At 40.0% G+C, this 22341-nt stretch overlaps 1 protein-coding gene across 4 annotated transcripts in view; it reads left to right on the forward strand.

Moving 5' to 3' along the window:
- The window catches only part of MID1 (midline 1), a 241068-nt gene that overhangs the window by 93294 nt on the left and 125433 nt on the right, over window positions 1-22341 (forward strand). Inside the window, exon 1 of one of the 4 annotated variants that reach the window (XM_083855461.1) lies at window positions 5976-6130. The exons of the other annotated variants lie outside the window; for them this stretch is intronic. The gene's annotated coding sequence lies outside the window, so the exon portion shown is untranslated. Of the gene's footprint in view, window positions 1-5975; window positions 6131-22341 lie in introns of those variants that run through there. 4 annotated transcript variants of the gene reach the window in all.

Raw genomic sequence — 22341 nt, forward strand, 5'->3', positions numbered from 1 at the left:
TTTGACTGACAAAGGCATGTATGTTACAACTTCTCTATTTGCCTGCATCTTTATTTGCTTCTCTTGAGTCAATTTATGACTGACTTTTGCAACTGGCCCCTAAACAAGTAGTTAGTACAAAGTGCAATGGAATAAAGTTTCTTTTTTTTTCTATGCTAATAGAGGTTGCAGATGCATAAGGTAATACTTGTCTTCTTACTTTATCATTCTTTTTTCATGGAGGCTTCTTAGGATGGGAATATTAAAAAAATGTAGTAATTCAACTATTATCTATTACTTCTAAGAGCAATTAAGTATAATTATCACTGAAGTAGCAACAAATTATAAAATCCTAGGAAATCAAATGGAGAAACAGTGGTAAACTAATGATGATTTCCATTTAATTCAGCACTTATATATACTAGAGAACAGATGGTTTAGAAATTCTGAACCCTTATAGCATCCTTCTTTGTTAGTCTCTTACTATACTTCTGTAGAATTTTAGAATAGACTATCAGAGTCTTCTGATCACTAATTTATTACACATGACTGTGCACCAGCTTGTTCAGACTAGCAGATCAAGTATCTGTCTCATAGCAGATGTAGTAAAATGAAATCCAGCAGATATTATTCTTTTGATTAAAAAGCCTTAATCAAAAAGTCTAGTCAGTGTATTCCTTAAGGCAAGTGCAGATGGATTGTTGTTTAAGAACTTTTCTGTCTGTTTGAGCTGAGGATTACATAGGTTGCTTAAGTGATGGAGAAAGAAGCTGTCCTGAAGATATTTTCCTTTCTCTCTTGCTTGAAGCTGGTGCAGTCCCAAGTGAGATCAGGGCACTTTGAGTGATTCTGTAAAGGGTGAATGGTTTTCTAAGGGTTGCTCCACCAAGAGGACTGAAGATGTCCTGATTTTTCTCACCTCTGCCTGTTTTACTGATACCCTGCCAAAAGGCTGAGTCTTGAAAGGCGATGAATTCCCCACTGATCCAACTTAAGGACGTCTTTGTGCACTGTGGCTTTCAGTGTGTATGTGTACATAAGGATGTCTGACACTGCAGGTCCTAGTTTCAGACATTCTGCCAGCATGATCAGTTTGTCTTCATTGCATTCACTGCAGCAATGTTTATAAAAGCAGCTAAATTCTGTTTTGTGAGATCCAGCTCTCTACAGTCTTACATTCACAAATGTTATCTAAATCATTTGAAATACTTGCATGATAACATTCACATCTTCAGAACAGTTTTTCATATTCAGGGTATTTCAGAATTTTTCCTCTTTTTTTATACTGTCTTCTCATAAATTTGCCTTCATCTTACAACCTTATATTTGTGCCAGTTCTTCTGGAGATTATTTTTACATGCCAGAGTTGCCTTACATATTCTAGTGTTATACGGGGTTATTAAGAAGTATTTTGTATTCTGGACATCCTTCTCTTTGTGCAGGTGCCAATTTAAAACTGCCAAGGGAGGGACTATAAAAACGATTAGAAATGAATTTCAATGCCAATAGTTTGGGTGTGAATATTAGATTTTTCTCTCAAAGTGCAGCAGTCTAGCTGCTTGTCTTATTTGAAAAACGTGTTTTTATTAGTTGTCTATATTGCAAATTAAATCAAATATATTTATGATTGACTTCATACCTGAAGATGCTCATTTTTGAACTAAAGCATTTTTTTCTAACCTATATGCTGGGTCATATTTTCTCCGCTGCAACTCTTTCACTCCTACCATATAATCAAATCCTGGGGTCTGCTCTGTCTTTGTTTGGCACAGCTCAGTAAAGAAATAGAGTGGTTCTCTGCCTCTAGCGTATATTAAATTCTCTGAACCCAGGAGGATTTCCATGGCAGCTGGAATTCAGCTAATGAGAGAAAGTCCTTTTTGCCACTTCCTGTTCTGTGCTCCCCCTGCAGCTGATGCAGACTTATCTTGGTGTGGACTACGTAATCTGTATTACACCAAAAAAACTCCAGCAACTGAGTGATCCCACATAAGGCTGTTTTGCATTTGATCCCAGTTCAAAATAATTCCTGTGTTTGGTAATTTATTAGAAACAATAAAAGTAGATAAGGAAGGTTTAGTTAAAAATTGAGAGATCACAAGTTTCAGATTCTGAAACAGTGCTAAATTTTTGGTATCAAGATTTTTTTCTTTGCCTTGTCACAACTTTAAACCAGTGCATTGATAAGCAAAGAACTAAGCCTCATCCCACTAAATTTAGTTGAATGTTTCAAGAAATAGTTGATGTGCTGACAAAGAGCACTCAACACCTAATTTACTATGTCTATGTAAAAAATATGGGGTATTTTTACATAATGTACAATTTGTAACTGGTATTACACAGTGGTGGGGTTTTCTGCACATTTATAGGAACTCTCAAAGCTTTTTGGCTACATAAACTGGCTCACAACACATTCTAATCATCTTTTTCTTAAGTAGCAATAAGAGGCAGGATTTTTAGTTAGAACCCAACACCATGAGTTCTCATAAATGCCTGCTGATTGCTTTTGCCATGTCAGCAGAACAGCACAAACCACACTGAAGGTCCTCCTGATCAATGCTGCCAATAATGGAAGCCCAGCTAAAGTTATCCTACCTTGATTTTGCTTTAGTGAAAGGGGCAACATAATGCTTGAGACATGAGGCTAGATGGAGGGCTTGTGTGTCTGCCCTTTGTGTCTGAGAGGTGCTTGGTGTGTGATAAGGAGTGTGACAAGCATCCACAGTGAGCAGCAAGGTCAGAGCTACTTTGGTATTTCTGTGTCTGCTGGTGTCACTCCTAACTCCAAGGGGTTTGATAAGAGGAATATGTGACCATTACTGCTGATAACCAGTGTTCACATAACGTAAAGCTGCCAAAAGTTTAGTGTTCTTGTAGCCATTTCACTTTTAACTTGGATTGATTTAATAAGAATCCTTTAAAACTATTACAGTCCCTACCATGACTTTGGTCTGGCTTATGCAGGTCTTTGCTCCCAGTGATGCCTGTACTTACACCTGGCACCAGCTTCTCTGGCTGCTTTTGCTTCCACTTCGTTCCACTGGACAGATGGTAAAAGTTTCCTCTGTCAGGGGTAGAACCTCCTTTCAGTTCCCCAGACACCGTATGACTTTCTCATGCACTCACATACACTTGGGTTATAGATAGGAAATCCAGTTTTCAGAGGAAGGTGTAAAAAACAGCACTTGTCTTCTTGCACCCCAGACAGCAATTCCTTTTCCTCATGTCTAACTGTTCATCTGTGTCTTTGGATGCTGACTGCTCCTCAAAACCACTTATAGATCCTCTCTTTTCCTCTTGTGCCACTCAGAGTATTCTGAGAAGTGAAGTGTGGGACCTAGTGTTCTGACTCCACTGCATGTGATAATACCACTGCACCCCCTGCAGCTGGTGCAGACTTATCTTGGTCTGGACTACAAAAGCCTGCATTACTCCAAAAAACTCCAGCAACTGAGTGTGGGTTGATCACAAAGTACATTCCTCAAAAGTGGAAAGTGAATGGCATAAATAGAATAGGGGATGTCTGTGACACTGGATTTAAAGAAAAAATAGCCCACACCTCACCCTGAACATAAGTCAACAATTTTAATGGTTTCATTTTTTTCCTAATACTAGAAATCAGTTTCCACCCTTTATAATCAACTCATTTTAAATGCCACATTCTGCTGGAGTTTCAGTAAAATGCAGTGCCCATCTAGTCCTCTAAGTTGTGTATGTTGTATGTGAAAAGATGTCTGCATTTCCAGAAAAGTTACACAATTGTTCTACATTTATAATGTTTGAGTTCTTACAGAAACTTCTGCTTTGTTCCAATGCGAAACTCTGAAGCTGCACTAAGAATCCCCTTCTTAAAGCCCTGAAATTAAATATAGAGGGTTTGTGTGAATCCTTTGTAATCCTTACAAATTTTGTAAGTTTTGATCTTGGTTACTACATTCTCTTCACCAGGGTAGTTTAACCCTAGTGTTCTAATTACTTTGGAAATGTATATTTATGTTTCCTTTGAATGCATCCTGGAGAGGATTCTCCCAGATTTCAAACAGAAAAGATCTTCACATACCACATACTCATTTCAAGTGACACCTAGGGGACACCTCTGTGTCCCCTAGCTCTGCTTGGGGAACAGAGGACAAACATTCCTGCTAAGTGCTCTTAATGCACCTCACTCTCTGCATTGCAGCTGCTGTGCTAGTGGGCAGTATTAGACCATCACTGAGGTATCACTCACTTGTCTCCACACTGGCTAGAGAGGATGGTTGGACTTGCCCTTATGCAGCATGTTATATTGATCCCTGGAGATGGTTAGTGTTGTACATTAAAGCATATAATTGGATCCTTCCTTCTGAGAACACAGACCAGGCAAGAGTAAAGCTGGACCTGGGTAAAGTGCAGTAGTGGTTTCAGTCAGGTTTTCCCTCCATCCACGCCATTCTTCTGATCGACAGTGCCACTCCTTTCTTTGTTGCAGTCGTGAGAAGAGTCATTATTGTCTTTAAATGGGAAAACAAATAAATACATATTTCAGATCTTTTCTTTCTTTCCCTGTGACTCACTGCTGGAGCTTATCATAAGTTAAAAGGAAATATATTTTTGGAAGCTTTTAATTAAAATCCTGGAAACATATCGTTGTAACTTTTTTCCTGTAACTCAATTCAGTAAGATTACTGGTATTGCTAAAGGGTTTTATGGATAGAGACTAATTTTTTCATTGGTAGATAAAGCCATTGCAGAAGTAAATTCATGATATTGGGACTTTACTTCAGGCATCAGATTTGCCTGATTGTTCCTTAAGATCAAAAGACAGATTTCCATTAAGAGCGGAACAGAATGACTTACAGGCTTCTGAACTGATACTGAGTTAGAAGCCGTCTCCGCTTTGGACAAGTTTGGCTGGTATCAATTTTCAGGCTTGCACTCCTCTGCCTTTTTTTTTTTTTTTTTTTTTTTTTTTTTTTTTTTTTTTTTTTTTTTTTCTTTTTTTCCCGCCTCTCAAAATATTTGGGACTGGATTTTCTTCAAGATCCTTTCTGACCCTAACAATTCTATAATTCTATGAAACGTGTGACTCAAACAGCAATGGCACTTCAGATTTGAGATTTTTGATTTTGCCTTTTCTTTGTTTATTTTAATGAAAGCCACCGAGGGGCAGCAGATAGCAGCTGATTTCGCTAAAACAAACCAAACAAAAAAAACCACTTTTTTTTTTTTTCTTTGAAGTTGCATTTCGAGTGTAGTGTTATCTTGCATGAAAAAACTCAGCTTCAGGAATGAGGAAACTACCCTCCTTAAAGAAGGGAAACATACAATGAACTGAGGCTAGGGATAATTAAACCTTTGCCACCGAAACAAATACAACTTTACAACAAAACATTTCCATAGCCTAAGGATCCACACATATATTTTTGTTCCTTCCAACAGACAGGCACTTGCCCTTAATGTAAATGGTAAACGGTATTTTACTTCCTGCTTATGTCATGATGTAATTTTCCTTTTAATCTGACACGAGGAAATCGGTGCTTCTGGAGACGGGATATTGCCACTTTACCGGGCGGCTGTCGAGCGCTCCTGCACCACTGTGATGTTGCATCTGTTTCAGCCGGGCATTTACATATCCTTGCTCAAGTCCTGGGAGTCTGTTAAGCTTCGAGCAGACCCAGAGCAGTTACATGAGAATGGGAATAATCTCTTACACCGCAAATTGACTTCCCTCTTTGTAGCCCTAGACACTGTTTCCAGCTGCTTTCAGTCTTTTAAATCCTTGAAAGCTTTCCTAATCCTCGTGTCGGCAGCAGCCTTTATGTGCTCTGCCGCCCTCCCCTCGCTGCTGATTGGCGGGGCTATTCCAGGGTCCGGCTCCGCCAACTGCTCCATCCCTGCGCTGGGTTTGAAATCAGAGCCGGGCGGACAGTCGCCTCCCCGCTGCCGACTTCTCATAGGCTGCCCAGGGAAGGTTGGGAAACTTGACATTGTCTTAGGGCTCCCCCCAGCAAAGAATAAAAAGGGAGGGGGAAATAATAGGCAGGGAAGAGGAAGGAAGGGAAACTTGCTTACGGTGGGAAAGTTGATGGATTTGTGCCCCGCCGAGAGCAGCGCGGAGTGAGCACCCCGGCCGGCCGGCTGGATGGATGATGGGAATCTCACCATGAGGCAGGTAAGGAGCCTCTGCCCGCCGGCTCCGGCTGCTCCGCTCCCCACCCCCGCCCATCTCCGCTGCTTTTCTCCCTCCCCTCCTCTTTATTTTCTTATAATTCTAAGTTTCCGAGTGGGGAAAAAACCTCAACCGAAGAACTAAATTCTTTTCCCCCGTCCCCGACTCTCCCGGTAGGCAGGGATGCCATGCGAGTCATGGTCCGTTTTGGGTTCATGGGGAGCATGGAAGCGGTTTGCGAGCTCTGTAAATCAATTCCAGTTTGCCATGGTTTAAGCGCATTGTGTAGGCTGTCTCGCAGCCCTGTTTGTGACATGCGAAAGGAAAGAACTTGCTGTGTTATAAGCCTAAATATGCCAATAATTCAGCCCAAGGATAATTTATTAAACAGCTCTGCATGAGTCCCTTGCCTGCCAGCGCTTTAATCTTCTGATTGTTTTAAAACGTAGTAGTTTCAAGCCGTCTTGCAGCTTCACAAAAGTACTTTAAGATGGGTTTTCTAGGGATTTTTTTTTCCGAAGATTATTCAAATGAGGGGTTTTTTTAAGACTTCTATTCACCTGAGGAGACAAAAGGAGCTTTTATTTTCATTCTCACAGTGAAAAGGCACAGTGACAAAATGTTTTTGATTCTTGTTTTTCATAGTTTTACAGCAACAATGTACACTTAGAAGAGCCTTGTGGGAGGAAGAACAACTGGCTCTATCCTAAGACTGAATCAAAAATCTGTCCCAGTTTAAAAAGCCAGTCCACTTTCTAAACTTGCTCAAAATAGGTTATTTTCTGGGTAGACAATGAGTAAATATGTGGAAATGAGAAGTTTTCTAGGTTTTCTGTGTGGGTGTCATTCATTCAGTTCTCAGGGGGACTATTATAGAACATGTCCAGGAAATGCATGTGTGAGGATTTTGCACCTGTAGCGCAAATGGAACATTTGTTTTACACTCGTTTGCTGAAACCATGGTGGGAAATCCCAGCTTTCTTGCCAGTTTTCTCTAAGTTACAGGAGGTGAGGAAGGGTGAAGAAAGAGAAAACATAAGTGATAGGACAAGGAAAGGTATTTCTTCCTCCCACTAGCAAAATCACCACATTTTATAACTCTTTAAAGAGAGGGAAATTCTTGTCCTTGCAAAGCACAATGAAGGGCATTTTCGATACTCACGTTGATGAGCTGGATGCACGTAGTCATCAGGAATCATTATCGCCACAAGAGGGTACTTTGGCACAGAGGGACACCAACAAGGAGTGCGAAAGAAGCAGAAATGTTACAGGACGGCAATAATAAAGTGTAAAATGCTCTGTGAAACGTGCACTTCACTCTCCTGAAATATTTCTACCTAAAAAATAAGCTTCAGGGACAATGAAGATTCCTAAGTGGTGGGTTAGAAGAGCAAGGCAAATAAGTCTAATAGAGAACGGGGGAATGCTAAGGCACGCCCGTACCCTCCAGAAGGGGAGGAGGGATGGGGGATACATTCCATCCTGAAGAGAGGTGCAGGCACAGGCGGGCGGGGCTGCTTCTTGCCGGGCCCGGCCCGCCCCAAGCGCGCCCCCGCCCCAAGCGCGCCCCCGCCCGCAGCAAAGCCCGGCCCCGGGCAGCGTTTGTTTGAACACCTGCCTCGGAGTGCGGCTCCTCTCTACCGAGCCGGGGGAACAGTTTGGGAGTGTTTCTCCGGGTTCGGTTGGTTTGCTGTGCACAAATATTTTCAGTTTGGCAGGGAAAGTCTGTGGGCACTGCTGGGGCCCGAGGGACAAAATCCAGGGAGCTGGATGTCAAGGTGGTGCTCAGCTACTGTGTCCATCAGCTCCTGTCAGCAGAATTCCTGTTTTACTGGGAAATGAAGGTTGTGATGGACTATGAAATAACTGTATAAAGCGTTTAGGAAATCCATTACAGCAGACACTTAGAAGCAGGCAAGTCATGTGCAGCTGGAGCCCTCATTCCTGCTTCTGGTTGGAAATTGTTAAGGGAAAGAGTTATATGCAGAGGGTGACCTTTCCATGGCCCTCCTATTCAGAGCAATAGAGAGCTCTTTTTTACCTTTTCTTCTGCCTTATAATCATCTCTCCCTACCTGTTCTGCTGCTTTCTCTGTCCTTCTTTAGTGCTTCTTTCCTCATCCTTACACCAGCTGGGAGGGAGTGGGTTAACTCCTTCCTCTTCACAGGCTTTGGGAATGAGTGCTCCAACTTTGAGAGGCTCAATTTGGTGTTTCAGAGTTAACCATCAAGAATATAGGCATATGGCAATGTACTGCAGGTGTTGTGCTGATGACTGATCTGACCCAAGGGCAACCCACAGCTACTGAACAATAGCACATAGAAAGACAAATGCACTAATTTCCCCAATTGAAGTGGAGGAATTACTGTAGAAATGTAATATGCAGCCTGTTGGTAAGATTCAACCTAATTTACTACTGTGCCAGTCCAATAGTTTCCAGCTGGTCACAGGGGTTGGTGTAAATGCTGAGTTGAGATTTGTAAATGAGACAGTATAAAGAAGCAGTCGTTTTGAGCTGATCATTGAAAACCTCAGCAAGAGATGTCTTTTTTGCTGTCTTGTAGAATAACCTCACAAATAAGGTCCAGCAACCAAAATAGGAACATTTCTATCCTATCTGAGAAATTATGCTGATCACAATGTACCAGTAAATGTTTAAGTATCCACAGGAAATATACCCATTGGTGTGTGCTGTAAGATTGGTGTTAGGAAGCAGAAGTGCAATTTTTAAGGTATACTAACAGACAAAAAAAGATTGTAACTTTTTTTTTTTTCCCTGCTTTGCAGCATACTGAGTTCAGTTTATCATTTATAAAATAAGGAAATTTGCAAGTGATGGAAACTCCCAAAGGGGTGTTCAGTCTTCATGAAGGTGGAGTTTTTGTGTGGCTGGACACAGTTATGTGGCTGGATTCCTTGAGTTTGCTGCAGAACTGGAGAGGGCACTGTGGGCTCTGTTTTGTTTTCTAAGCCTACTTCACAGAAAATCAAATGTTTGATGAATTTTAATACTTCATTTTCATTCCCTTTCAACCACAATGTATCCCTGAAGTGCAGCTTGGAGGAGTGTCATTGACAAAAAATGCAGCTCCTTATTTTGGCCTCTTCCTATTGAAGTACCATTGACTTTGATCAAGGCAGTCTTGAGTCCTGAGCCCTTTGTCACATAAAGAGGTTCAACTAAACAACTGTTAGCTGACAGGCCACCTAGAAATGAAAAACTGTGTTTCTAAGGTGCATAAAGCCATTATAATTACTTATCATGTCTGCAGTCATATGGCTTTTAGTGTGCATAAATCACTAAGTGAATAAAGGCTGTATACAATTTCAGTGCAAAACATATGCAAAATTCAAAATCACCCCCTTTCCTTTCAGCTGTTTAAGTTCTTAGCATGTGTTTCTTATTTCCTATTTTCTTTTGCATACCTTTTTAAAATTCTTAATGTGTTCCTCTGTAGAAAAGCTGTATTCTTGTGCTGTAGTTCTGTAATACTTTGCCCGGCACTAGGAAATTATCTTATAGAGTTCATCCTGGGATGTTTTCTTGTTTGTTTGGCCTGTAAGGGAAGAAAGAGCATCTTGAAGAATGCTGCCCTTTTTTTGTGTGTGTACCATGCAGAATAAAGAAAACAAGTGTACAGAGTCCACAGGCTGGGAGTGTATCAGTTAATTAGTGGCTGGACATTGCTCAGTAGGAAGCCTGGGGAGGATTTTTGTGTGTGTGTGTATATGTGTGTTGTCTGCTCCCTTTGATCACTTGTGTGGTAAATAGACATGCAGGGTAGCTATAGCAACATGTGCTGTAGGTTGGTGGGAACAGAGGGGATGGGATCCCCTGACAAAGGGTAGTTTGTTAGAGTGGTTGGTTCTGATTAGAAAAAGGTGGCACCAATCAGGGCATTTAAAAACATCACTTTTGCAAAAGGCAAATGAATGTTATCAGTTTCAAAGTAACGCCTGTTTCTGTAGCTCTGCAAGAGTACATCATGTGGAAGATTGGTGAGGAAGGGGGAGGGATAATAAAAAGCAGAGCATAACCCATTTACACTTTTGAATGGAAAAATATTCATACTAGATGTGCTTTTTCTCATGGTGCTGTGCTGTCTGTACAGTTTGCACAAGAAGTATTTTCAGGAGCCAAATTCCCACAGATATTGATACAAATAGTTGTGTTTTTAAAATATGGCTTCAGAAGGCACTGATGATAATGTGATGTTAAGTAGTGCATCTGATCCATTACCTTCCCCTGATTTATAGGAGTTCCTTGTATAATTTGCGATCCCAAGATCCTGTTCCTATTTCAGCAACCTACCTGTAGAGGTCAGACTTGAAGCTCTCAAAATCTTCCCATGATAGAATTTTAACCAAAAGCTATAAATATACATATCCATAGTCACTTTCCTCATTAACCTGATGTGGAATACTTTTAAAATAGTGTTGTTTTTTCAGTGTCAGGTTATTAAATAACACCACGTTCTGCATTGATGGAAGCCCAAAATACATCAAATTTCAGCTTCATTTCACGTCTTGAACAGAGCCCAACCTAAAGCTTTTATTAGAGCCTGAATTATTTAGATGTGTATCTCTGTCTGTGTATCCCCACTAGGCCTCCTACCTTTGATGAGGTCTGTCTCCAACTCCCTCCCTCCAGCCTGCCCAGCCCTCTGCTGCGCTGGCTGCCGGCTTCCCACTGCTGCCTGCTCTCAGGGCTTCCCCACTGGCAAGGGACAGGGAAGCAGGCAGTGCCACAGAGAGTTTCAACAGCTTCTGAGCACTGCAAAAAGTTGTCAGACCTCAGAGTCCCTCCACAGAGTAGCACAAGAGGTAAGGGATCTGCTGGATCCTGGGTCAAGGAGAATGAAATGCTGGGAACAAGGAACTCGCAGTGGTAAATGCTCGCAGGGAATTGGCTGAAGCTCAGGAAATGCTTCAGGATTTTTAGAAACAGTTTGATTTGTCTGTGGGTGAAGACTGAGCTGAGAGAAAGCAGCAGACCAGTATTCACATACAGCCGTATTAATTGCCTTTTGGATGTGCGCTGGAGTTTGTTTGAACTGAATTTCAGACTTCACAGGGTATTTCATTCTTTAGCCTGTTTTTGGTTCAAAGTCTTTATTACAGTCATGCAACTTAGAGCTTGTAATGCTTTAGCAAGCTGTAAGGAATTATTGAATATCCCTGAGATCTCTGGCTTGCAGTGCAGAATCCAGCCTGTCTGAAAGCTGGGAAAAGCGCTAAAGGGTAGGAAGCTGATTTTGATCTCTTTCCTAAACAGTAAAAATAGTTCTTAATTCTTTAAAATTCTTTCCCATTTGCTGTCATGTCATGGTTTTTTATCATTAGTACTTTTATCTTCCCAGGGGCTGTGGGAGGAGAAAAAAGCTGGAAAAGAGGCAATGTTTGTTTTGCCCAAAAAGTTTTATGATTGAATAAGTGTTGAGATAACTGGGTGCAAAAGCAATTTTAAGACAGTAAAACAAATAAAAGAAAGTCCAGGCTTTTATTCCTGTAAAAAGAATAAAACGAGAGTAAATGAGGAGATGGATGGGGCTGATAGGATTTTTTTATTGTAGTGTGATAGACTTTAAGGAAAATATTTGTGGAGGAACACTTAATTGTCCCAGAAAGGAGCTGGTGACATGCTATGGCAGTCACTCCACGTTTTGGGGTAGGAAGGCCAACATATTTCTCTTGCCTTTGGTGGCAACATCTTCCCATCACTCCTCAGCCAGGCTGCCTTGTGCTGCCCCTGCTCCTGTGGGGCTCCAGAGTCAGAGCAGGTACCCAGGACTAATGGCATTGACTCATCTCTTTGGGTCAGCAGGTATTTAATTACTGCACAACTGCAGCAGGAGCTTAGAGAGGCCCCCTCACCCCCCTCACACACAGACCCTCTTCCCACACTACCAGAGTGGTAGGGCAGACTCGTTTGGGGTTCTGGCAAGCTGATGCACTTTGTAGACTCAGGTGAAGTGAGAGCTTACTTAGATGAGACCCTCCCTCCCCCTTCCCCATCTCTGGGATCTCTTTTTTTTTTTTTTTTTTTTTTTTTTTTTTTTTTTTTTTTTTTTTTTTTTTTACCTCTATTTGAGGCACTAGCTGAGACTGATGTTTTCTTTCAAAGCTACTGAAAAATCAATATTTTATGGCAAAATTGTTCTCAAAAATATTCTATTCTTTTTTTTTCAGTAGTTATCCTATATGGAAACATGATCCCTTTTGACTTTTGTTTTGGTTTGGGGTTTTGGATTTTTTTGTTGTTGTTGTTTGGGTTTTGTCGGTCTTTTTTCTTCTTTTTAATTTGGAATGTTTGGTGTATTAGCTTGGGGGTTTTTCTTCCTGAGAGGTAATTTGAGACATGAAAGAAAAAAAAAAAAAAAAGAAGAAAACAAAAGGAAAAGATAGACACTACACATTTTGAGACATTTGTATTTAGAATTGGAGTAGCCAAATCTAGCCATCATAAAAACAGCCAGCATCCCAGTTTCAAGGAACTCTTCATCACCAAACAAGCTCCAAAAGTTTTGGAGGGGGTTTTGGTTTTATCATTGGATTATTCTGGTTTTCCCTCCCTAATATTATACCCTTATTGCAAAATTGTATGTATTTTACTTGGAAGATGTACACTCTATTGACAACTTCTCCTTTGTGGACCGCCAAGGTCTGCCTCTGTCTCCTGCCTCCCTTTTTCCCTGTTCGTAATCAGCTCCAGTCCCTGGGCAGTGAGGTCTCAAGCCATCAGCCCGGTCTCTGGTTCCACCTCCGCTCTGGCTGCAGGGATACAGACAGCTCTCTCTCTTACTACTTGTGTTTCTGTTCTTGTTGGACACACAAGAGACTGTAGGCAAAAGCCTAAGCAACTCTGTGAATAATCTCACTGAAAAATACACGTGTTGTAAATCTGATGTGCAGAGAAACAAGAGTAAGGGAAGGGAAGTCTGCCCTGAGCAAGGAAAAGGACTATTCCTTTCAAGGCGTGCATGTGGATAAAGCTCTTGAGCACGAACACATTGTGACCAGGTTTGTCCATGTGATACTCGAGAGATTGTGTGTCCTTTGGTTATGCCTTGTATCAAATGCCACTGATACATCCATGCATTTCCTCTCTGAGAGTTGTCAGCTCTATAGACCTTGTTCTGAACAACTTAGGAAGCCTAGGTTTTGACTGTATGGGCCAAAATTTCCTCTATCCCACCAGCACCTATTGAAACAGGTAAATGGTTAATGATTTAATTTCTAACTGGAAAATCTCAGAATTATAGTTTAGACAGAGGTTTCAAACTGGGATTTAAGCAGTTCAAAAGTGCACTGTATTGTTTTGGTCTAATTAACACAACACGGTGATAAGACATTAAAGCAGAGTGACAACACTATACATTGATAACAGGGGACATTAATGCCTGGAGACACAGTCTACATTGTAAAAATCTGAAAAAAAAGGGCTTATTATGTTAGATAGGTCAATGTGATTTGACCTAGTTTTGCTTTGCTGCTTGGAAATTATGTCAGTATTTGTTATGTCATCTCCTTGGATGAGCAATTTAACATCCTTTTTGCATTGCAGTGTTGTCCTAATATTTCATATATTTACTTGCTCTCTAAAAGGATCCTTCAGGCTAATTCTAGAGATCTGGGAAAAACTGATACAAAACCAAAACCTGAAATGAGCTTGCCTTTCATATATGTTCTCTGTGCAACAAAAAGGAGTAAATTCACTAACAGCAAAAATATAGTTACAAATTCTGAAAAGTATCTTATCCCCTTTGTATTTAAGACTCAATAAAGTTAATGGATATAAAATGACTGTGCTAACTCACATAGCTATGTACACCTTTTCCACAGAGGTTTTTAATTGCTAAAAACCAGCATTTTAAACTTTACCTAGATGCTTATGTAAAATAGAGTGGTTTAAAGGAATCACACCATATACTTCCCTGAATGATACAATATAGACCTTTGTATACTGATACAAAGTCATTAGTATTTCTCTCAGGGAAAAATGAGGTGTTTCCTTTTAGTTTTCATCAAAATCACAAGCTCTTTCCTTCATGTTTATGTTGGTTTTTTCTTCTGCTACCATCTGGACTTGTAAGGCATTTGCTAGGGCTCAAATTATGACGCATCAGGGGACAACCAGGGGATTAGATGTTACTGTTCTTTGCTCTAATGGAAAAATTTTGCTGTTACAGTATTTTGGTAAATGTTAGCAAAGGAAAGCTCCATCTCTTCCTTAGCTTTACCTATTTTTTCACAGCTATGCCTCTTACTGTGCTTAACAAAGGTAGGGTATAGCAAGGTTGCAGCTTTTGCTTCTTAACATTTCTTGGCCCCAAATGGGCATCTCTGAAGCCTGATTTTGCTTCTGCTGAAGTCAGTGGTATTGGGGAGGTTGGACAGATCGCCTGTTCAAAATAGTTTATCGTAGTTATTCAAATACATCTTTTGTGACAAATGCTGAATAGATCAGGTGGTAGTGTGAGAGCAAAATCAAGTTTTCTTTCCCAATTCTTCTTTTACAGTTTTTATTTTAATTCCTATTTTTCTTTAATAATATGAAATTTATTCTTGAGTTTCAGTGTGAGCTTGATCCTTGCAGTGTCAAAATATTTTAATGAGCTAAGTAAGACCTGTACAAGTTCTTCACCATTTTTGCACAAATACATCTAATGTTCAAAAGGTCCTGCTTACTCAGTATCTTCAGCTCAAGTAAAATTAAAAATTGTAATAGCTATCTGAATTCTTTGAGCATACTTCAGATACAAATGCTCTTACATCCCTTGTTAACCAGCTTAATTGGAACAAAAGCCCAATATGAATGTGTGTTTCAGAGGTACCTCTTTGCTATAACATTTGCTCTTGATCCCTAATTAAGCCTTGTTACTGAAGGTTAAAAAATCCTCCCACAATTTAACTCTCCTTAGATGGCTTGACTGCAAAAGAAACCGTCAGGGGAGAAGTCTGCTATTGCCTCCCATGTGCCTCCTCCTTTTAAACAGAACTAAAGTGTAAACTGCTTATGAAGGATTAGCAATGGCAGGAAATAAGTATCACATATCCCCAGAGTAGTGAAAGCCTCATGCTTTGGGTTGACAAGACAATTCACATAGCTAGAAGGACTGTGCAGGGAATCATGGAAAGTTCTCACTGTACTGTGGAGATTATCTGGCCCAACCTTCTCTTCAGCACAGGTTGCTACAGCAATTTCCTCAAACAATATTGAGGATTTCCAGCACATGAGAGTCCACTGCAATCCTAGGCAGCCTCTTCCAATCTTCTTTTATTTTTCTCCTTCAATCTCGACAGAATTTCTCTTGCAGCACTTCATGCCCGTTGCCTCTTGTTCTGTCAGCAGGCATCCTTGTCTAGGGAGTAGCTCCATTTCCTCTCTTACTGACTTTGTAGATATTCAAGCAGTGTGATTAGATCTCCTTTGAACCTTCTGTTCTCCAGTCAGAGTAAACCTGTTTCCTTCAACCTTTCTTCATATGTCAAGTGCTACAACAGCCTAATAAGCCCAGAGGCCTCTGCTGGACCCTTCTCAAATTCTCCAGCTGAGGGACCACAAATGGTCACAGTATTCCAGGTGTGGCCTTGTAAGTAGAGTGAAATAGCCATATTTCTTGGGTTACTGACTGCACTCTTACTGGTGCAGCCCAGGAGGCTGCTGGCCACCTTTCCTGTTGGGACACACCACTGGCTCCCAGCCAGCTCACTGCCCCCAGGTCCCTTTCAGCAGAGCTGCTGTTCCAGCCCATCAGTCCCCAGCTTGTGCTGCTGCTTGGGATTACTTCTTTCCAAGTACAGAACATTACATTTATCTTTGTTAAGCTCACATTATGGCTTAGTTGATACAGTTACTTTACAGCCTCCAAGAGGGACTTCCTGGCCAACATAGCAAAACAAAAACAAGCCCTCAAATTTTCCCTGTTTAAGTTCATCTTACTGTGTGATTGCTCACAGAGGGCTTTAGTTATTTCACAGGCATCATCTGTCTTTCTGGACCAAAAATCCTGGGGCATTAGATCATGGATTTTGTCTAATTTGTGTATTTCCATGATATTTTCTATTGTGTATTTCTTTGAATTTATACCTCTAAATACTGTGGAAAGTTAGCTTTAGGAAGACAGATTGCATCATTTTTGTCTTGAAAATCTGGAAACTGTTACTGGAGAAAACAGGTTTATGGAGAAATGCACCTTATTTCCCCATTTGTCTTGAGCTGATGATATAGGTATGCACCAAAAGAGACTAACAACTAATGGTGCTGATTTTTTGCCTAACGTTCCCTTGAGTTTTCAGACTAATTCCAGTACACTTTCTTAGTCCAATGATTTATTTTTTTTTTAGCTCTTTGTATTGAGCCTTGCTGCCCTCCTCCCTGACACTGCTCTAGGTTTTCTGTTACTGCTCCTCACTTCTCTGTCCCCAGTTTTTTCACCTCCTGCTCCTTCCCCCAGATATCTGAACAACACTAAACCTCTCAGAACTGTAAGGTAAATGCAGGGGAAAGAAAGGGGAAATGTTGTCTCAATCCCTCCCCTTTTACAAATGTGCATTTATACTCACCAGGGAGATATAACTCTTGGCCCTATCAGTGTGAAGCTGGAAACTGGATCATGACAAAGAAGAAGAAAACCAATTTTTCCCCTGTCTTCCTGTCCTTCTAACTCTGAACTGGATTTGCAAATTTTTCTTGAAAAATATTAAGATATAAAATCTGTTTTAGCCTTTCTGAATGTCTTTTGCCATATGTTTGTGCCATTGGTAACTATGCCAAGTTACATCTAAGTGTGTTTGCTTTTTTGATGTAATGGAAGGGTAAGAGAAAGGAAAGAAAGGAGAAGGTCTGGCTGTTTGTGTTATTCCTATGTAATAGCAGGGGAAGCAGCTCTACTTTTCTTGAGAGCAGTACATTTTAAAATATTAGGATGCATTCTTGAGACTAGACTAGGTTACTTAGAAAATAAAGTAAGTAAGAGAGGGACAGAGAGGCACAGAGGAAAAACTGTGGGGGAGGGGAGACCAGGTGAAACTGCAGAGAAGGAAAAGATTAATCATCTTTTTTCTTCAAACTGCATTAGGAAAGCAGAGGAAGCAGTCTTTATCCAGAAATTGAGAATGAACCTTGTTTAAAAATCTTGCGGATGAAAATAGGATTTTTCAGTGGTACAAAGTCAGAACTTGCCTTGGTATGCACAAATGAAAGAGAGAGGAATAGTAGAGAAACTTCAAGAACTTGGAGACAAAGAGAAGGAAGGTAGGAGACAGAAAGATAAAGAGGGTAAAGAAAACCTCTGAAGGCTTACAAAGGCGGTTAAACACTTACAACCTCCATTGAAACAGTCTGGCCTTTCTCTTCTTGAAAGAACCATTCCCAGTAGTACTTGTTCACATTTGCATTGCAATGTAAAGGTGTAATGGGATGATTAATGGAGTTTTGTTTCATAAATCCTCTGGAAAACTGTTTTCCTAGCAAGCTTTTCTTTGCAGTATCTTTTTAAAATTCATAAGAGTGTTCTGGGGTGTTGGGTATTTTAATGTCTGTAAAAAGCAGCTAAAACATAAGGCTTAGTTTTCTGATTAAGCTGCAAGACTTCTGACTTTCTCAGTATTGAGGTCATTATATAGTGTATGCAAATAAATGGTGTCTACCAGATGGTGAAACCTTGCCCATGAGGGCTAAGGGTATATGTAATCCTTAAAAAAAATCAAATATAACAATAACTTTAGGCATCTTCATTTCTGAAATTTGTTAGCTAGACTTCTGGGGCAGCATCAAAAAATTCTGTGAATAATTTTTACCGTAAGATGCTGTTAAAAAAGGGCTTCGTTCCAGTTGTAAGAACATTACTCCTGATGAGCTGCTAGGCCTTCCACTGCAGGAATAAAGACTCACCCTGCAGTAGTGACAATACCAAAACTTTTCTCCCACAATTTAATGATTGCAGTTCCATGGGAAAAGCTATTTTTTTTTTTGATAAAGACATTTGATGTTGTCATTTCAGTAAAAGGTACTATGAAAGGTATATAACCTAAGTAGTATCATGATATGGAGAGATGCACAATGCTGTACTTCAGGCCAGGCATAAGTCCAGCCATTATAGCTGAAAGGTCAATTATAATTAATTTTCCTAGCTTTGGACTGTTTAATTTGAAAGTTCTGGGCAAAGACCTCCATAGGAGATTGAAAAGATATGTTAATGTACTGTGCTGTGCAGATATACACTAAGCACTGTTGGGATGGCATATGCACTATAGGAAATGAAACAAGCTTGGGGATTTGCTCATATTTACAATAGACATTTATTTACTTAGTGTGTTCTTTCTTGTATAGGGTGAAAAAGTTACACATGTCTTCAGGTGATAATGGACAAATTATTTAATTAATAGGGGTGATTTTGCTCCGAATCAGAAGGTCAAGAATCTTTGCCCAGTGTGTGGGAAAGAACGATACTCAGGGTGATTAACACCCAGAGGAAATTTCTGAGTTTATTTTGGCTGGTCTGTAGTTGATAATTCCCTTGGCTAAAGGAATGCCCGGCTCCATGTCAGTCACCATTTCCAGGGCTTAACTTTGAATAGCAGTTATTGCTCACACATGTTGGACTTGTCAACTCTCGTTTCAGAAACAGGATGCAAATTGGCACATAGGTAAACTATAGTATTTGGGGAATTTGTTTCTACTTTATTGTTGTTGAAAGACTCCAGTCTTTTAAAAAAATAAATATAGGAAGGTTCTTGATATTAATCTGTTTGTATGAATTAAGAGACATCATGCCACACTACTTTGTTATATGGGCAGAAGAAATTTGACAGTGGTAAGGAGAATGGGAAAAACAAATTCCAGCAGCACAGAAGGGCACAAGGAACATCCACTCCCCAAATCTTAATTATACAAGTAATGAAATAAGTCATAGTATCTCAGAAAATATTTAAGGAAGATGGTATAATGGTATAAAAGATCATAAGCCATAAAAACCTCCAGAATAGGGAGAGCCCTCAGAATGAGGGACATAAATTGCTAGTGTTCTTGGACTAGCAGAAAATTATCTGGGGAGAATTGCAAATGATAATAGGAAGTGGACAGTGCTCATGCTAACAAAGGCTGCTCCATAAAATAATCTAAATCCCCAAATCTGACCTGGGAAATTTCTGTCCAGACTCCAAATTTATTATCAGTTTAACTCTGAGCATGCAAAATGCATTGGCCATGTTTTCCTAAGATTCAGAGCATTTTATTTCGGTGGATTAAATAATTCACAGATGTTCTACCATGCCAAAACTTGGCTGTGGTTTAAGGCATCATTTCAAAGGTATGGTACAAGGTTGTGTTTTTAATATTTTGCAGATTTATCTTTATCTTTTAAATGCAAATGTGCTGGGGAATCATGGATTTGGGTCAGTCTGTGGTCTGTTACATTTCCATATGTCCACACTGCAACTGAGGAGTTCATTATTCAGCTTGTTTGGGTGGTGACCTCCAGTTCTCCCAATCTAACAACAGAGGCAGTTCTACTTTCATGTCAGCCACTATTTGTCCTTTATTCACCTTGCGGGGAGGATACAGTCTAAATCAATTTAAGCTCCCAGTTTTTTAATACCTGTTTATACTTCCCTCCATAATGGCCAGGAGTTCAGCAAAGACTTCCTGCAGTTAACTGAAAAGCATCAGGGAACAGCTCAGATACAGAAACCACAGCAATTGCCCCAACAAAGCTTAGGAACAAACACAGGAACTTCAGTCTGAAAACTGATGTGAAGAAACAATGGAGTGAAAATTTTAAATACATGAGTTGAACATGAGTTTATCGACTTTACTTAACTGGATTGTAGATGTCTGGGTCTAAATCTGTGGCTTATTACTTTTATCAAAAAGGGAGAGGATATATAAGAAGGGACCTCCAGAATCATGTCTTTCCCAAAAATACCTTGCATAACGAATCTTTATCATCTGTCCAATCTATCTTCAAATGATGGATGGATTGTCATAAAGAGCTGGAGCCTCCTGGTGCTGTGTCGGATATTCACTTAACTAAGGAAGAAAAGTGGTGGGAAGGCTTTAAAGAGATTGTTGTAAAAGATGTTTTGTAATATAGGTTTGATCTATGCAGAACAATACAGAATAATGAAAATAATATTGAGCATTTTCTGTTTTCTGAAAAGTCAGAGTAAGTGAAGGGTTAATTGTGTTAGTGTTTCAGCAAGGTCAATACAGCATGAAGAAACAGGGTATCCAGAAAAGGCATCTTCAGTAGGCATTTTAAAGAAAGTAAGAAAACCTCATGCTAGCCTTAAATCCAATTGTGTGCTTAGTTTGCTGTGTTCTGCCCTCATCCTTATTTTAAAAGATTAAACTGGAACCGTTTGGTTTTTTAAGACAGGAATAGTATTTACAAAATGAGACAGCGAAAGACTGCTGCCTATAAAAGACTTACCTTTTAAAACCAACTTCAACAGAAAATCCAAATGTGATATTCCATAGATTTAAAAGAAGCTGTTCATAGGCATTTGCATATAATTAAACATCTGCAAGAAATTCAATGACCCATTTAATATACATGAGGGAAGGGATACCATCCAGAGGGAGCTTGACAGGCTTGAGGAGTAGACTAGTGTGAACATGGTTAAGTCAGGGCAATGCCCAGTATCAATACAAGCTGATGGACGAAGGGATTGAGAACAAGGCTAAAGAAGTACTTTGGGATACCAGTGGATGAGAAGCTGGACATGAACTGACAATATGTCCTTACAGCCCAGTAGGCCAACTGCTCCCTGTGCTGCATCAAAGGCAGGTTGATGGAAGTGATTTTACCCCTCTGCTCTGCTCTGGTGAGACCCCACTTGGAGCACTGCATCCAGCTCTGGAGTTCTCAAAACAGGAAAAACATGCACATACATGTTGAAGCAGGTGTAGAGGAGGGTCACAAAAATGATCAGAGGGAGTGGAGCACCTCTGCTGTGAGTACAGACAGAGAATTAAGGGTGTTTGGCTTGGAAAAAAGAAGGCTCAGAAAAGATTTTATTGTGGCCTTTCAATAATTAAAGGGGGTCTACAAGACAGCGTGTGGTACAAGTGATAGGACAAAGGGCAACAGTATTAAATTGTAAGAGGGTTCCTTTAGATTGGCCATAAGGAAGAAATTTTTTATGATAGGGGTGTTGAAATATTCAAACAGTGATATCCAAACAGAGATGAGAAGTTTTGGATGTTCCATCTTTAGAAGTACTCAAGGTCAGGCTGGAGGGGACTTTGAGCAACAACACCTATTGATGCTAGTGCCCATGGCAAGGGTGTTGGAGTATATGATCTTTGGGTTGGGTTGAAAAAACTTTTATTCTATGATTCTATGATTTTTTTTCTTTTTGTTTATTTAAGTCATGTTTTAACAATATTATGAGATTCCCTCTTTTAATAAGACATTCTAAACTTGATTAAACCATGTATGACTGCATTCCAGGAAGTATACTGATTTAACTGGAAATTCTCTGGCTATACTGTACTTTTCTGATGGGAATCTTCTGACAAAATAGTCACTGACAATGGGGATATCTATGTCTTAGCACACTTGCTACTAGCTTCTTTTGTAGTCTATGGATATAGATACTTCAGGAATAAGATTTTTATTTGCCCTAAACCCCTATAAAACTGTAAGATAAAATGATTCCACAAAATGCCTGTTGAGTAGGAAAGGATCCCAGTACTACAAGGATCTTGTCATAGGCTTCTACGTTTTGGACACCTTTACTTCATCAGATGAACGGAAATTAAATATTATTTAGAGGAGGCTTTGTTTTCCCTGACACCTGTTATAGCCCATTCAAAGATAGCTGTATAAGGCATGCAGCAAAATCTTGCTTTATGTCATTTTTCTGATCTAAATCCAGGTGGGATGAATTTCAGCCTTTATACAGTGTATGACCAGATAAAGTTAACAGAGTGTACTGCAGTCTCCGGGCAGCCAGGGATGATTCAGAATTCATACTACAGCTTATTTGAAGTGCTCAATGGTATTTAGTCATGGTGAACTGTGGGAGGGCACAAACATTAATTTCAAAATGTTGACTTCAGAAGCTTTTCTCCCATCTAGAATGAAATTATGGTTGAGACCTGTATTACACACTAGAAGAATCCTAATGGGAAACTTACATGTGAAAGGAAATGTTGCCTACTTCATACCACACATTTTTATCTTCATAAACCAGGGTTGTGGTCG

This window comes from Zosterops lateralis (assembly GCF_965231275.1).
Source record: "Zosterops lateralis genome assembly, chromosome: 2".
NCBI lineage: Eukaryota > Metazoa > Chordata > Aves > Passeriformes > Zosteropidae > Zosterops > Zosterops lateralis.